At 40.4% G+C, this 15,775-nt stretch overlaps 1 protein-coding gene across 1 annotated transcript in view; it reads right to left on the bottom strand.

Moving 5' to 3' along the window:
• The window catches only part of RAPGEF5 (Rap guanine nucleotide exchange factor 5), a 157,706-nt gene that overhangs the window by 37,361 nt on the left and 104,570 nt on the right, over nt 1–15,775 (bottom strand). The window lies entirely within an intron of this gene.

Here is a 15,775-nt window from a genome sequence, read left to right on the forward strand (position 1 = left end):
CCTATTCCCATGTCACACTATTTTTAGGATTTTTCCAAACCTTTACAGCACACATCACTGGGGTGAAAGCACTGGGTTTGTTCTTGGGTGACAAGGCTCAAGGTAATCTCATGGTGGTCTTCAAAAACCCAGTGGCAGAATGGAGGTAAGACCAAGCCAGACTTTTCCTGGAGGTGTGCTACAAAATGATATGGGGCAACCATCAGAGATAGCAACAAAAGAAAATTTGTCTAGATAAAGGTTCTTATTTTTCCCCAACATGACAGGTTATGGGCAGAGTCTCCAACATCACTATATTCAGGGCTTGCCTGTGCAAAGCTCTGAGCATCCTGGTCTTACTGAAGCTGCTTCCAGCACGGGTTGTACCTGATGGTTTCACAGGTCCCTTCCAAATTAACTTATTATAAAATTTTTAAACAAATTTGATTCCAATTTTAGAAAACTATTCATGCACAATGCATGATCTAGAGTATTTGGTTCACACAGCGAAATATTTTTTTCGTGCAAACAGACTATGTAATTGGTCATTGTAACCACAAGATAAAAATGCTTCTATTTGTTTCTCTGGTTTTGGGTTGGGTTTTTTCCTGGTGAGATGAAATGATGAGATTTTCCTCAAGTTTTGAGGGATTCCTTTTGACTGTATTTCTGTTAATTTCAGCAAATATACTGTGCTCCCTTTAGCAAGAGAACAGCTCTGTTTTTTCTCAGATAAGAACAGAAACATGGATAGAGGCTGAACAATAACAGAAGTGATTTCAGTTATATTGTAGAGCTAAAATATTTTACCAGTATTATCAGCTGGTATTGGTTAGCACCAATTCCACTAAGATGTGATTTAACTGGTGGATTTACAACTGCAAACACTAAAGGCCAAGCCATACCTCACATGAAAAAGACAAGGCTGAGCCCTGATTTCCATGTCCTAATTTTCACCCTATTTGTTTGTGACCTGTTCCAGCCCAAGCTAGTGCTTTTGTACAGTTGTGGAACTGAGAGCATCCCAACAGCTTTCCACAGCAAGACTGCAATTTCACAATAATTTAGAATAATTTCTGTTACAGCTGCTTTGGACCTTATCAGTAAATGATTGATCCCATAGCTGAGGTGCACGATGGCAATGAGAATTCATCCATTCATCATTCACAGACAGATGTCACGTGGATAAACATGGATGGATAGCTAATGACATCCCACCCTGTGAGCATGGGATTCAATATACCTCCAGTGTCTTTTAAAAAGAACTAAAATAAGTCTATCTAGCTCAATACATTTAACACTGCTGGTCTAGAAAGAGTCCTGATCTAAGGATTCATAGGTTAAATCCCTTGCACTCAGAAGCAAAACAATTAAATTCTTTATCCTACCCAACATTGTTAAAAATGGTGGAAAGTATTATCTCTGCATGAAAAGAGTATTTTGTATCAGTAAATGAAAAGACATGGTGAACAGCTTGTTCTCTATCTGAAAGGTCATCCATTCATTCTCTTGCACGTCTTTTGGATGGTACAATGAGGCTATTAAAGCTGGAGGTTTCACAAACATTTATTTGGAAACAGCTGAGCTTGGAGTCAACAAACACATTTTAGTTCTTTATTGAACTATGTGACTGTGCAGTGAACATCACAAAGACAAAGAGATGTTTACACCAGACTATTTCCCTGATTTCCTGTATAGGTGATATTTGAGTTTCAGCAAAACATAGCCATGTGTTTGGAAAAGAAATCAACTCCTAGTCAAAGCAAAACTGCAATATTATCAATTAACTTCTCTAATTGTACCAAAGAAGACCAAACAGTGATGGATAGTCTGGAACTGTACGTTTGTTCAGATAACTTACAATTAGTTTTATGCCTTCTGTTCATCTCTGTCTCAACATCCTTCCATTCAGAGTCTCTGGTTTCTAACAGCCCCATCAAAACAAGATATATCACTCAGCCACTTAAAGCTGCACATATGTATGCACAGTGATTTCTTTTATCCTCTAAATGCAGAAGAAACGCTAAGAAGAAAAGTTAATAAATTATGTTTCCTACAGCTTGTGTATAGTCTAAATTTCTTCAAATTGCCTCTGAACATGTTTAGAAATTTAAACCCTAGAGGAATGTTTTGAACATAAAAAGTCTGGATTATACATGTGGTCCATTAATAGCATCACTCATCTGTTAAATTGCTTTAACAAGTAAGCAATGAAAGTGCTTTAGCAAGATTAAATATCTATTACCAGACATCACCTAAAGACTTTACAATAATATTCATATTTTTAAATGCCTGAACTAGCTTGTAGGTATTTCCCTGAAATCCTACTGTTCACTGTATCTTCTGTATTTTCTTCCTAAATGCCCTGTAATTTAAACTCATTCCAGGATGGTTTTTCATGTCATAGCAGGAACACAAAACCTGAGGGTGTACTTCAAAAATATTTTGCTCAAAACAAACAACTGCACACTTGTCAGACACTTCTGGACATTAATACGTGTCCACAAATGATGATTTGCTGGTCTTAATCCACAAATGGAGAGAAAGGGTAACCATGAGAGGATTTATTCACAGCATATTATTCATTCTGTTATTAATGGCCACTAAGAGCAGTAAATTTGAATGAGGAAGGGCTGTAAGTGTGCAAGTTGAGCTGACAATTATGAACAAAATCCTTTCTGGATTTTTTCTGTTTAGTCATATTTGATTTAAGAGTTAAAAAAGGGCAATTCCAGCCAACTCATTAATAATTTACAGTTCACCATACCCCCACTCAGAACGGCAGTGAAATGCATACCCCTTTTAAAATTTTACTCCATGTTCCAGTTTCTGCCTAAATTTTTCCTATCATTCCTATAGAAAAAGTTGTCTACTGTTTGTAGCAAGTGAGGAGAATAAAATGCACAGTAATAGTTGGAAAATAAAAGACATTGGAAGAGAAATCTTAATGTAAAAGCCTGTGATGCTATGATTTTTTTTATTATTATTTCTCTTCTTCATGAATTTTTTATTTAAACTTTTTCTTCTAAGCCATCAATCTAACTTTTCTTTGTTCCTCACAGTTCTGCTTTATTTGGCCAAGCAATTATTACAAAGTCTGTAGCTGAACTGCAGCTATGGAATATTTCATTTCAAAGACAAGTTCAAGCATTTTAAAGCTTCATTAAGGCATGCAACAAGAACCAGCACGAGTCCCATGGCCTCCTGTTCTCGCAGCTCTTTGGGGGCAGCCTGAGGCAGTAATCTCACCACTCCAATTGTGTGCCAGTTCCATAGGCATAAAAATAATAAAAAAGCAGGCACTGTGCTTGTTCATTATTAAATAATCAATTTGCACCAGCTTCTGCTGAGACAGTTTCTCCCAGGCTGTGAGTCCCTCCTCCCCCCAGGTGAAATTAATCACGGACACAGCTCTACCAGCAGCAGCTAGTGCTGCTTGTCCCGTTTTTCTGTGGTGGACAAGTCCTTCTGCAGGACATATTCAGGGTGGATGAGGGGTAGAAAGAGCAGTGCAGAGACTGCACCCATGTGAAACATCCAGGGAGCTTTCAGCTGGTTACTGAAGGACCCAGCAATACATCTACCTGACAAGTTGCAACTCTATTGCATGTACAGGGTGATGACAGCCAACAGCAACCACAGTGTTTTGGGTGGGGAAGGGGGACCTAGGGTCCCAGAGACAGCAAGTGATAAAATATTTAGATGAACAACACATCAGATATTCCCACCCACTAAAAAAATTGACAGGATTTCCTGATGTTTTCAGTGTGCCCACTTACCTCTCTGACAGGAGAAACCCTTTCTCTCTGAGAAAACAACTCTACAAATACCAGCTCAAGGTGATTAGAAAGGTACAATTAGAAATGCCAGGAGGAAACAATGGGTTTCCTACATGGATTTGCACACCAAATCTGATTTTCCAATGGTTTATTTTCTTTCTCCACCCTGTTCTCTAGGCAGGCTATCAATTACTAAGGCTTAGGACAGAAATTAATGCAGACCTGTAAAGAAAAATGATCTGTGACATTTAACACATTTAACAAATCAGGATAGGCTGTACACTTCTTGGTGTTGCCACATCAAACATCTGTACTCTCTTCTCAAACTGGAGCATTTCCTTAAACTACTGCAGTGGTAGGAGGCACCAGTGGAGCAGCCTCACTTCAATAACTTATAACAAAAACATTCAAGAGACTTAATCTAAAGGAAATGCCTTTGTCAAACTGAGTAAAAGTTAAATTCATTTTACTAAATTAGATATATTTGAGGAGAGCTCTAAAAAGCAAATGTTAAAAAAAGCTATCTCATAGAATGAGCAAAGAAGGAAAAGTATGGAAACATACAAGTGTTACAGAGATATACACATCTCTAACTATTCACAAAGCAATTTCTATGTTCACATAATATTTACTGGCCTGCACATGCACCAAGCAGCATCTTTAGACTGCTACAGCTAAACCAATAGTGCATATACATCTACCTTACACACATGTAGCTCAGGCTGCTCTTAGAATACACCTACTGCCCTGCTGCTAATATTAGACTTACTGTCCAGCTAAGCCAGCTATAATTATTCCTAATGCCTGAGTCATTAATCCATTTATACCCACAAGAAGAGATAACTTGATGACAAATTCCAGTTTGTCCTGGTTTTCAGATCACACTACTGCATCCTGAATAGATTTTGGGTTGTTACTTCTCAATGGCTACCAGCAAAAAAAAAAAAAAAAACCAAAAAAAAAACCAAAACAAAAAAACAAACAAACAACAAAAGCAGAAAAGTCAAACAAGTCCTCCCACTTTCAGCAACAAACTGACTGCTGAGATGACAAGAACCATTCTCTTTTTCATACCAGACTTTACAGAACAATTTTCAGACTCTGTTCTTTCCACTCCCTCCGGCATTTCCTTTTCCATGTTCTATCCTTTCCATTACATGCTTATTTAAATATTACAAAAAAAAATAAAATTCATGCAAAACACGCAACAACAGGATTTAAGACATCCAGTGCATCAAGATTTTCCCTTATAATTGCATGGCTTACAAAAGGCAAATTGCTCAATAGAGAGGAGTATAAGCATCTAGAATCCATGCATAAAGACTGTGTTCCTTTCTCTGCAGATTGCATATGTCTTAGTTGGGGAGAGGGTACTGACAGTGAAATCTGTTAAATTGCAAAGAAAAACAACTCATCTGGGTTTTTTGAGGGGGGAAGTTGTGGGGTTTTTTTAAACTTATCACTATTCTGAACCCAAATCTCTTTGACTTTGCACTGTACAAATCCATTGTGAATGGCTGTGCAAGAATTACAGAAAGATTTAAGGGTTTTTCAGGCTTGTATTCCACACTAAATCGGATTATAAGAAAATATAGATAAAGCACTGGAATGCAAGTCTTTTTCCACTTTATGCAAAGCAGTGATTCAGCTTTCTCCAAGGATTTGCTGGTGGAGGCCAAACCTGTATGGAAATTGAAGGAAAAACCAAATACCAACAACAAAAATGAGAAAAAAAAAAAAGCCTGAATGAACAAGCCACTGGAATTCAGTAACTCATAGGTTAAAACTACTCTTGCCACTGTAGTGGCAAGCCTTAGTCATGCTACAGAGCAGTTGTGGTTGTCACCGTGTGTATGAGAGAATTAAACTGAGAGAATGAAAACCATGCACTGAATTAAAAATATAACACTCTAAACCCTCTGCTTTCCAAGCAGAGGAAATCACTAAGTGTCATTTCTTCCTGCTCAACTTACCTTTCAGAAATGTAACAAATAAAAAGAGGTCATAATCTTCAACCTAATCATGTAAGAACTTTAGTATAATGTATTGATCATCTGCATCGAGGAACTCCAGCAGCACGAAATACAAGTGGGGGCTACACACTCATTTTTCAAACATAAGTGCAAACTCTGAGGGACATTTGTGTGATAATGAAATCTCTTTTGTGCTTGGTGAGGGGATATTCTTGAGAAAGACAAAGATGAAGAGAAAAATAAATGTATTTTAGACAACACAGAACAAATTCTAAAACCCTTTAGCTACACCGTCTCCCATTTGTGACTATGCCAAAGATGATAAGATGACCATATGGTCAGCTCTTGACATCCCCTTATGTTAATACACTTACCAGTATTAGCCAGAATTACAAATTTAATAATCATCAACAACTCTGCTCTCATTTACATTCAGCGCATCATCCCTACCTTGCAGGAGCAGACACTTTTCTCTAACGTTTTGTGAAGCTCATCCCCCAGAATATATTTGGGAAAAAAAAGTCAACAGCTAGACCAGCTGAATCCTTTGGAATTTTTATCTCCTATGACTGAAAAGCTGGGATCAATAACACTAATGCACCCTCTGACCTCATAGCCCATATTGGAAATAATTTTTTAAAAAGAAAATATTCACTGATGGGGTTAATAACACCATACTGATCAGAAAAGCAGCCCTATGAGATGGGGTTACAGCTGGGCAAACAGACAGATGAGCCCTGTGCCTGAGTAAAATGGATGCTGATTGCTTACTATTCTATAGGGAATAAATAGGTTTTTTCTATTTTAAATATTCAGTCACTTCGTTCAAATTAAACAAAATGAGGGCGACAGCAAAGCATTTTCAAGTTTTTCAGCCTCTCAGTGCTGAAAGCTCATAGCCTTGATAAATTCTTGTCACACCTCTTCCTCCCCTCTGCAAAACGAGAAAAATTATAACACACCTCAAGGCAGACTGCTACACATAGATTTTTTTGTGTGGTTTAGTTCACATAATACTATGCAATGCTCTGAAACCTTTCAGCAATGCAAACACAGGTCCTGAGAGTTGAGCTGTAATCAGAAAATTGCTTGTTCTGCAGAAACGGAAAAACGATTTGACAGCAGCAACTCTTTTCAAAGGTAGAAGTTTCTCAGTAATCTGTAATTCCACAGCAATTTACTAAGAAATGTCAGGATGTCTCTGAGAACAAACAGTAAATGCAAATTGCTATCTGATCTAGCAAGATAGTGCTCATGTCTGAGAGGGTGCTGAGAGGTCCCAGGCCTCCCTCGCATTCAGCAGATGGCAACAGTGCTCAGGACCTTGCAGGATTGGCCCTTAATTCAAAATCGAATCCTCTAATAGTGCTGTGCCACCATGGACACAGCAGGAAGCAAAAAACCGAAAATGATGTTGAGAAAGAAAGGTCAATGAAAAAAAAGAACATCGATATATAATTTGCTGCTAATGTATTAAAACAATTATAGTAGTTATGTCACCTAACCACCAAGGCACTGAGAAATCAATGCACAAAGGAATAAAGAGCAAGACATTTATTTCTGGCATTAGGTTAAAAAACTAAAATACATAAGGGCAAGATATTTAACCTGTACAACCGCATTTTTTATTAGAGCACAAAAGTCAGAACTAGGAATCATTTCTAAGGTCATCTCCCAGAAATCTCTGGCAGTATTTTAACATCTGCAGAATGAATTAAAGACATTCTGTCTGGTAAGGTCAAAGATGCTCCTGAAGTTGCATTCCAGTTGCTGCTAGCACATGTATTGGAGCAGCTTCTTATTTTGTTAGAGGGACAAAAAGCCCCGAAACCACAGGCAGAGAGCAAATGTCAAACTTGTCCAGCTTTAATGAGGCACTAATTTTTCCACATAGAAATCTGAAGCTCTCTTTTTTCCCCAGGTGGGAGGGAGCCCTGATGATTAATGTGCAGCTATAATGGTCAGGGTTACTTGAAATTATTGGACAAATCCTCTACGCCTTATACATTTTGAGCCATTAGAAATGTTGCCTATAGCAGTCACTCTAAGCTATCGATACTTTTTGTTAAAATAGTGCCTTTGACTGCAACTAAAACACAGAAGCTTTCCATGCAGTGAAACTTGGCAGTAAACGGAGATATTTTAATGCACATGTGAAACGTGAAATCCTCACATGAGCAGAAGGCAGACACTCCTTGTTCACATCAGGCATCTCCCAAAGTACTTGAGCAGAAAAACCCATCCTCTCTTTCCATCGATTGATTATAATAAGCCAGCCAGGCCAGGATTGCCTGGAGCAGCAGGACAGAGGATGAAAGATTTAATGGTTCCCTTTCATCCTTCTGCCTGCAGACCAGCTGCCTGAGCACAGCCTGCTGTGATGTGCCCTCCTGGGTCTGCACCTCCAGCTTGCACATTGCCTGGCACCCCAGGCACTGGTGTGGCTCACTCAAAGTTGTATGAGCAAGCACAAGGCAAGGCTCTACTTTTCTGCTTCTGTCTTGCACAGGAACTTCTCTGTGTCAGTGCCATCACCCTCCTCCTCAGGCAGCCAAGGAGATGCAGTGTCCCCAGCTCGGACCCCTCAATGAAACAAGTTCCAGATGCCACTGAGAGCTGTCACTGCCTCAGTGGTGCCAGCAGGACAGGACTTTTTGTTTTCTGGTGGCAGCACAGCACACAGCCATCCTCCAGCAAGTGACAGCAGTGCACAGAAGGGGTGCACAGGGCACCCTCTCTCCTGTCTGCCACTGGAAGTCTGGTCCTTCCTACCTGTTGGCTTCTCTAAGGTGCCCTAAGGCTGCTCGAGCCTTTTGCCTGAGTCCAGCACTCATTCCAGTCTAAAGGGAACTTGAAAATGAGACATTCATCCAGCTTTCAGAAAGTTAACACAAAGGAAGATGCACTTAATCTTTATTCTTTTCATCTTTGCGGTCCAACAATTATATGGCATTGAAGAATAACCAAGTTTCAAGTTCAGCATGTCTTTGTCATTGCTGCATTGGAAAATTTACTCCTAGGAAACAGAAATCTTCAAATCTAATATTATACATAAATGTAAAAGTCATACATCTTCAAAAAATGTTTATGAGTTCCTAATTTCTAGATCATTGAGATGCTTTAAAATAGTTTGCTTCTCAATGACATTTCTGAGAACATGAACCAAAATTTTCTGTTTGCAACCCAAAAATACATATATATTTGGATACATATATTTTAAAACTCTTAATTTGCATTATTTTCAATATCCTATTATTATAATATTGTATTAATTATAATAATACATTTAGCCCCAAAAGACTTTACTTCTAAATCCACTGTATTTGGACAACATCCAGTCCAGCAGATTATGACAACTACAGCATAGTGACCAGAATACATTCCATGCTGGTACGTGACATGGATAAAGGACAGGTCAAATTACTCATGGCAGTGGCCCACCTAAAGCTCTGCAGGTCAGGTACAATGCCTAAACTTCAGTGTGCAGCGTCATCCCCTCATCCACTGCTGACTGCTTTCCATACAACCAGAGGGACAGGTCCCTTAGGGAACAGAAATCTACGGATCCACACTGTGTATTTTTAAAAGTGTTTAGCAAGAAGCTTTGATCTATTATTTTCCCCCCTACAAAGCAGCAAGGGGAAATTTCTTTGTGCTTCAGCCCAAGGAAGAAGATATAAGGAGTATCTTGTTTGCCCCTGGGAGACAAATTATCATAAATATGCTAAGCAGTGCAAACTCCCCAACATGTGGCACTGGAGCATGTGCAGTAAACATCACAGCATCTCTTCAGGGAAGCCTAGCACGACAAAGCCTCCACTGGCAAATCGCTCCTGGCTTCTGTAGATTTGACAGAATTGCCTATAAAGGGAATGATGGCATTTTCATCTGAGGAAAAACTGTTTAATTTGGTCCAAATCTCTGTACAAGATGGGAATGGCATGCACTAGACTAATGAACAGACCACACACTTCTTCCAGCACAGGAAAGGTTAAGTGGTGGGATATTTTTGGTGTATTGGGTCACACACACTAGGTTAGGATCTTGCATACACAGCTGTGACCCACTGTCATGTAACCTCAGAAGCAGAGACTCACTTAACATCTTCTGACATATGGAGGCAGAAGGCAAAGGTGCAGCATGGCTGTGATGTGTAAGAGGCTCTGCTGGGGATAGGGCAGAGGGGAGGGAGGAATACATCCTGCAAACCCCACAGCAGACCCAGACAGACATACTGCAATGTCACTGCTGTGGTGAAGGATGCCACGTCCAGCATTTTGCCCAGGGTGTACAATACTCCAGGCTGATGAGCAAACAATTCTCAGATAGCTCTGCAGTAACTTATTCAATATTTAACAACACACCTGTGATGCACAGCAGAGGGGGTGGCACGAGGGACATGACATCCAAGAGAACCCAAAACCAAACAGGCCCATACTTGCATCTTGCATTTCCACACCTGTCTTCCCTTCCACTCCCCTTCCCCCACAGCTTCACAGTATAAAACCAGAACAATGAGCACCAGAGCACTCATAAAGCAGCTGCATTTTCCTTCCCCATGTGGTGAACGGGTTCCAAAAAAATCTGATGCATTTCATGATGGTGGTGTTAGAATACATTGTTACACTAAGTGTAGAATTATTTAAAAGATACAGGTCTTTAAATTATGACCTGAAATTGTACTTGCTACACTGAGACACCCAAATCATTCCAGTGACAGGTTAACATGTAATTAAAGACAGCTTTAATGCTTATTATTATTACAACTTAATGGAAGACGGCAATAAAAAAAAATGCCTTGCACGTAGTCTGCATATGTATTAAGAACATCTAAAAACTTCAAACAATTGTGTTTGTCATTACAACCCTGTGCTGACAGCTGAATGGAAGCAATCACAAAGGTTCTTGCTTGCACTGTTTAAAGATCATACAGGGGTAAGACATGAGGAACAGATATTATCCAGAGTTCAGCTCTTTGTAAATATTAAAACACCTGCACAGGCACATTTTCCTGTGTCAGCTGAACTGTGTTTGTGTGAAATTTGGCTGCTTGCAATACACAGCATCTTAGTGCTACACTTTTAAGATAGAAGACCCCTATTTGGATTATTCTTAAACTATTTACTTTCACTGGGGAGCTCAGCATTGGATCCTTGGTTCAATTGTATGGTAATTACTCAGGGCTTTTTATTTGATGACCTTGCTTATTTCAGTTAAATTAAGTGGAAATACTAAGCAATTATAGAAGAAAGCACAGTGGGGTAATTTTCTAAAGGTTTATATTCACTTTTACCATTATTTCAGATTTTTAGTGCTATTTATTGATTTATTCACAAAAAAGAAATAGATGCAAAACACAGCTCTCAGATAGGCATAACTTTGGACTGGTATAGTATCTTTCTTTTCCAAGTCTTTTGACATGGTTTGGTTTTCATGCACACACTGGAAAGCATCTAATGAAGGATATGCATTCCGTATTTTATGGAAAGTCTCCAATTTTTAGCCCTTCACTAAGACAGTCAGCTGTCTCCTGGACTTCATAGGGCACAGAGGAATCTCCTTGACTGAGAGGTAAACCCCACCTTTCTGCACAAGCACACACAAATCTGACACAATGCTAAGGATAAAGGTAAAAACCACAAACTGCAATAACAGATAAGCCACTGTTTTAAACGGTGCCTCTTGGATCACCTTCTCTATGACTGCATTTCACCATTACAGCACCTGGCTGTGACTAGTGCTGGCTGTCACCTTGCATTTCTATAGCACTTTTAGGTCCTGAGTGAAGCATAAAAAAACATGGTTTTCATAAAACATGCTTTATTTTGCCAGTGTATAGAGAGAAGGAGGCAGATATGGCTCAGGAGAGGGGGGAGGTACCTGCCAAGGCTGAGTACACAAGCCACCATCCCATGCAGACAGCACCAATGCTCTTGGCTAACACCATCAAAGGTGAGTCAGATGGTGATCCCTCTGCAAATTGCCTTTGCCTATCAGTTTTTCAAACCCTCTTCAAATTAAATAGGCTAACAGCATAATTACTCCTTTTTTTTTTTATTAAACTGATTTGCTTCTTCAATTAGCCATTAAAGGCAATTATAAAAAATTATATTTTCTTACTAAGAAGCAGTATACTTTCTGTTTCACCACTGCTTAGCCCATGGGAAATCATCAATTATGTGATGAAAGTCTCAGACTGCAATCACTTTTCCATGGCTGCAGCCTGGTAAACACTTCTGCTAGGTGTAACACTTCCTACAGCCCTTACAAAATAGTGAGCATATATTTATTGTTCCTAAAGAGCCTGTCAGAGAAAGTAGCAATGCATCTTAAAGGAAGACTCTGAGGATTACATACCACCCTTCAGCTAGATGAATACTTCATGTATAAGAACATATATTTTAAAGCGATTTTCCATATCAGTTTTTGGAAACACATCACCGATTACAGTAAACACACAGGAGATGGAATTAATTCCATTAGGAGCTGCTGTTTCTGAAGAAAGCCCACATCCCAGAAGGACAATGAACTATAATATGCAAGCTCATTTAATCACTGTATCCAATTACAAGGAGGAATAAATCATCACACACATGCCTATGTCTGAATTTTAAAAGGTAAATAGATCATGAATAGTCAAGCCAAATGCTGTAAATCTCTGGATTCACAGATTAGCAGAGGAAGTGGTGCATTCACTTTCCACTTGAAATTGTTTGCTCCATTTGCAGCTGACATTCTCTGCAGTAAGAGGACACAAAACTCTGACATTCACCTCAGTGGAGTTTGTGTAAGGTCTGACGACAGATTTTCCTGGTCTCTCTGCCCTGATGGAAACCCAGGACTCCCCTAAGTCACAGGAGGTCAGAAGAGGAGCTGGATTTCTTCCAAACACAACAAATTGCAGCACTTTGGACAACTGCTCCTACCCTTTGCTGTAAACTCCCTCATCCTGGACCTACATGACCATACAGTCCAGCAAGATCTGAATCTTCTCCATTTGTCAAGAAAACCCAGTACAGCAGTTTCTTGCAAAGCTGATGGCATTTTCATGTTTTCCAGATGCTTTTAGAAAAGTTGTATCAAATATTTATTGTTCTTTGTGATCAAGAACATAGTTGTAACTTCCCAAATTACATCTTACTAACCTTGACTCCCTGAACAAATTTCCTATCCATTAAACTGTGATGTAACATCAAATGTCCTATGGCCCATTGTATGCACGTCAAAACCCTCATCCCAGAAGGGAGATTAGATTCTCATTAATAATAGCATGATCTGTACTCACACATCAAAGAAAAAAACCTGCTCAAAGTATTTGCATAAACTGCACAAGCAGCCCGTGACATATTTGCTGGAGAGATCAGCCATCATGCTGGAGACTGTAACAAAATTTCCCTCAAGCCAGTGATACTACACACACCTCAGGAAAGTGCCTTCTTTGCAACGGGAGAAGGCCAGTTTCAGCTTCCCTACAGGTTTAGACTTTTCTTGTCCAACATGAGCCAGTTTCCCAACTGATCACATCCCAAAATCTTGTGTGTGCTTTGGGGCCCACAGCAAACCTGGGAGGTCCCATGATGGCAAGGGCTCCCCAGGGTGTCACACTGCCCTGGGGAAAGGCAAATGTCACACACACTGCCCTGGGGACCAAACCTGGGAGGTCCCATGATGGCAAGGGCTCCCCAGGGTGTCACACTGCCCTGGGGAAGGGCTCTGTGCCCATCAGCAGCCTGATGGAGCCTCCAAGGTGTTCACAAGCTGCTGTGGCCTAGGAGCTCCATGGAGAGCAAGGAGGGAACAGGCAGTGTCCCTTTGCTTCCCTGGCCCTGCCCCAGGGACATCCAGGGGAGAGGACAGCGAGGAGCCCGCAGCTGAAGTGGAAGTGAGGAGGCATTTTGAGGAAAGTGGGATGTACGCTTGTGCTGAATTGCCAAATCATCCTGTTGGAGCCTCCCTGCCACTGCTTGATGGCACGTACCTGGATGGAAATTTTCCACCTGCCTGTTACAGAGTTAACTCTACAGCCACAGGGACAGTGATCATCTACAGACAGTCAGAGGAGAAGCTGTAGTCACCTTAATAGGCAAAATGTTTACATTTTCCCGCTTGGTGGTTTTTATACTTTGGGGCAATGCTACATGGCCACTGCTGCTTTAAGGCTTTGAATGAAAACCCTTTGACAATAGGGATCTGACAAATGCTATTTGTTTGTGGTTGTTTTTCACTGTCGTTTGTTTGCTTCCAGCTTGTGGCTGTGCATCCCCCATGATGTTACTAACAGTATCAACAAACAAAATCCCATGGACAAGGCTCCTATGGGGCAGGGAATGAAATCCAACAAGGGTTTCATTATTGTATTGATGCTGGGACTCTGAATTCATGGCTGGGAAAGAACAAAACCAGGATATCTGGTTTTAACTGCAGTGATTCCTAGAGAGAGGTCAACCAGCCCTAAATTCCAAGAAATGGATGTGAAGGGGGTTAAAGAAAGGCTGCTTGTGGAATTGGCAGAACACTGTGGGCGTAAGAGGTGGAGGGATAATGGCAGAAGGAGGATGCAGGGTGTAGAAAAAGGGAAAAAGGAAAAAACTGAATAAAATGTGAGGTATAAAAGCTTCCAGCAGTCCCAAGTCAGACAGCATGATTTCTCCATGATTACATCTCTCATTCTGGCAGTTTATATTTCCATCAAAACTCAAGTTCAAGCAAAGCAATAAAATCCCAATTCATGCCAAATGCCATTACAAGAAAACCAAAGTTTTTTATTTTTAGTTTCCATCAAAATTAGGTGCATCAGTGCTGCCACTTTATTTACATTCATCTATTCTCCCCAAAACCTCACCTCAAAATGGATGTTTTTGCACTCAGTGTCCTTGCAGCCATCACATTTTCACATGAGAGAGAGAGTATGATCTTGGTTTTAGAAGGACCTCACAAGCTTTTCTGAACGAAGACAAGGTCATCTTATGATCTCAGCCTGGCTTGGGAGATAGTAGTGTGAGCTGCTACAGCTCACATCAGTATTTTTCACTTGCTCTAAAAGATGGGACAAGTAATGTATTTTATTGCAGTAACTGATGCTATTCTGAAAAGCTCTTTCTGTCAGTGCCATCTATACTCCACGAGGGTAACTGACATCTCATGAAAAACCTTTGGCTGTCAAAGTGCTGTAATTCCACTCCTATTTTAATCTTTGAAAGGATCAAAATTGACTAAAAAAAAGCAGGACTGTCTCCAGTGCCAACTACACAGACTCTCGTAAAAGGGGTTATACACCCCAAGTAATACCAAACTGGATCAAACCTTTCCCTCTAAAAAAAGCAACAGCAATTTTAAGTCTGCATTATGAGCTTACCAATTGCAGTTAATGCACAGAGCTTGGGAATTTATGCTAAGTGCATTCTGCTCCATTATCTCCTTTTTAGACAGGTCCCTCCTCTCTCACAGAAGTATTCTTACTACGACCATCTATTTCTACATCCAACAGCCAATCTTCTCCCTCGCCCACTAAAATCAAAACCTAGCAAAACATCACAAACCAGAGCAGAACACCCTGCCAACCTCTTCCAGCACACAGCAAATCTGGCCTTTAGCAGCTGCTGTCTCATCTGCTCTTTTTCTCCCTTTCCCTTGGACATGCTAGAGAAGGCAGCAGCCACTGTTAGGGCAGGGCAGAGCCTGGCTCTGCTGCACCTGGTAATCCAGAGTGAGCTGGCACCAGTTTGCCAACACCCCAGACTTTCTCAGGCAATTGAGATTATTCAGCTACACAGCAAGCAGCGGCTGTAATGCAACCCAGGGTTCCCAGCTATTAAGGGAGGTCTTAAGAGCCCGCAAAAAAAGCCCATTGGGAAATAGACAGAAATCTATACCAATTAATGGTTCACAAATAGGTCTTGGGTTGTGGCTTTTTGTCCTTAATCTCCCCGGGTGACCTCTGAGCCCAGGGATTTACAGAAAGCAGCAAAGTGGGAAAGAAAAGGACTGCATCAGTACACTGCACAACCATCAGCATGGGAGCATGACAGGGAGCTTGGTAAAGTA

The sequence above is a fragment of the Parus major genome, chromosome 2 (genome assembly GCF_001522545.3).
Source record: "Parus major isolate Abel chromosome 2, Parus_major1.1, whole genome shotgun sequence".
In the NCBI taxonomy this organism is placed as follows: Eukaryota; Metazoa; Chordata; class Aves; order Passeriformes; family Paridae; genus Parus; species Parus major.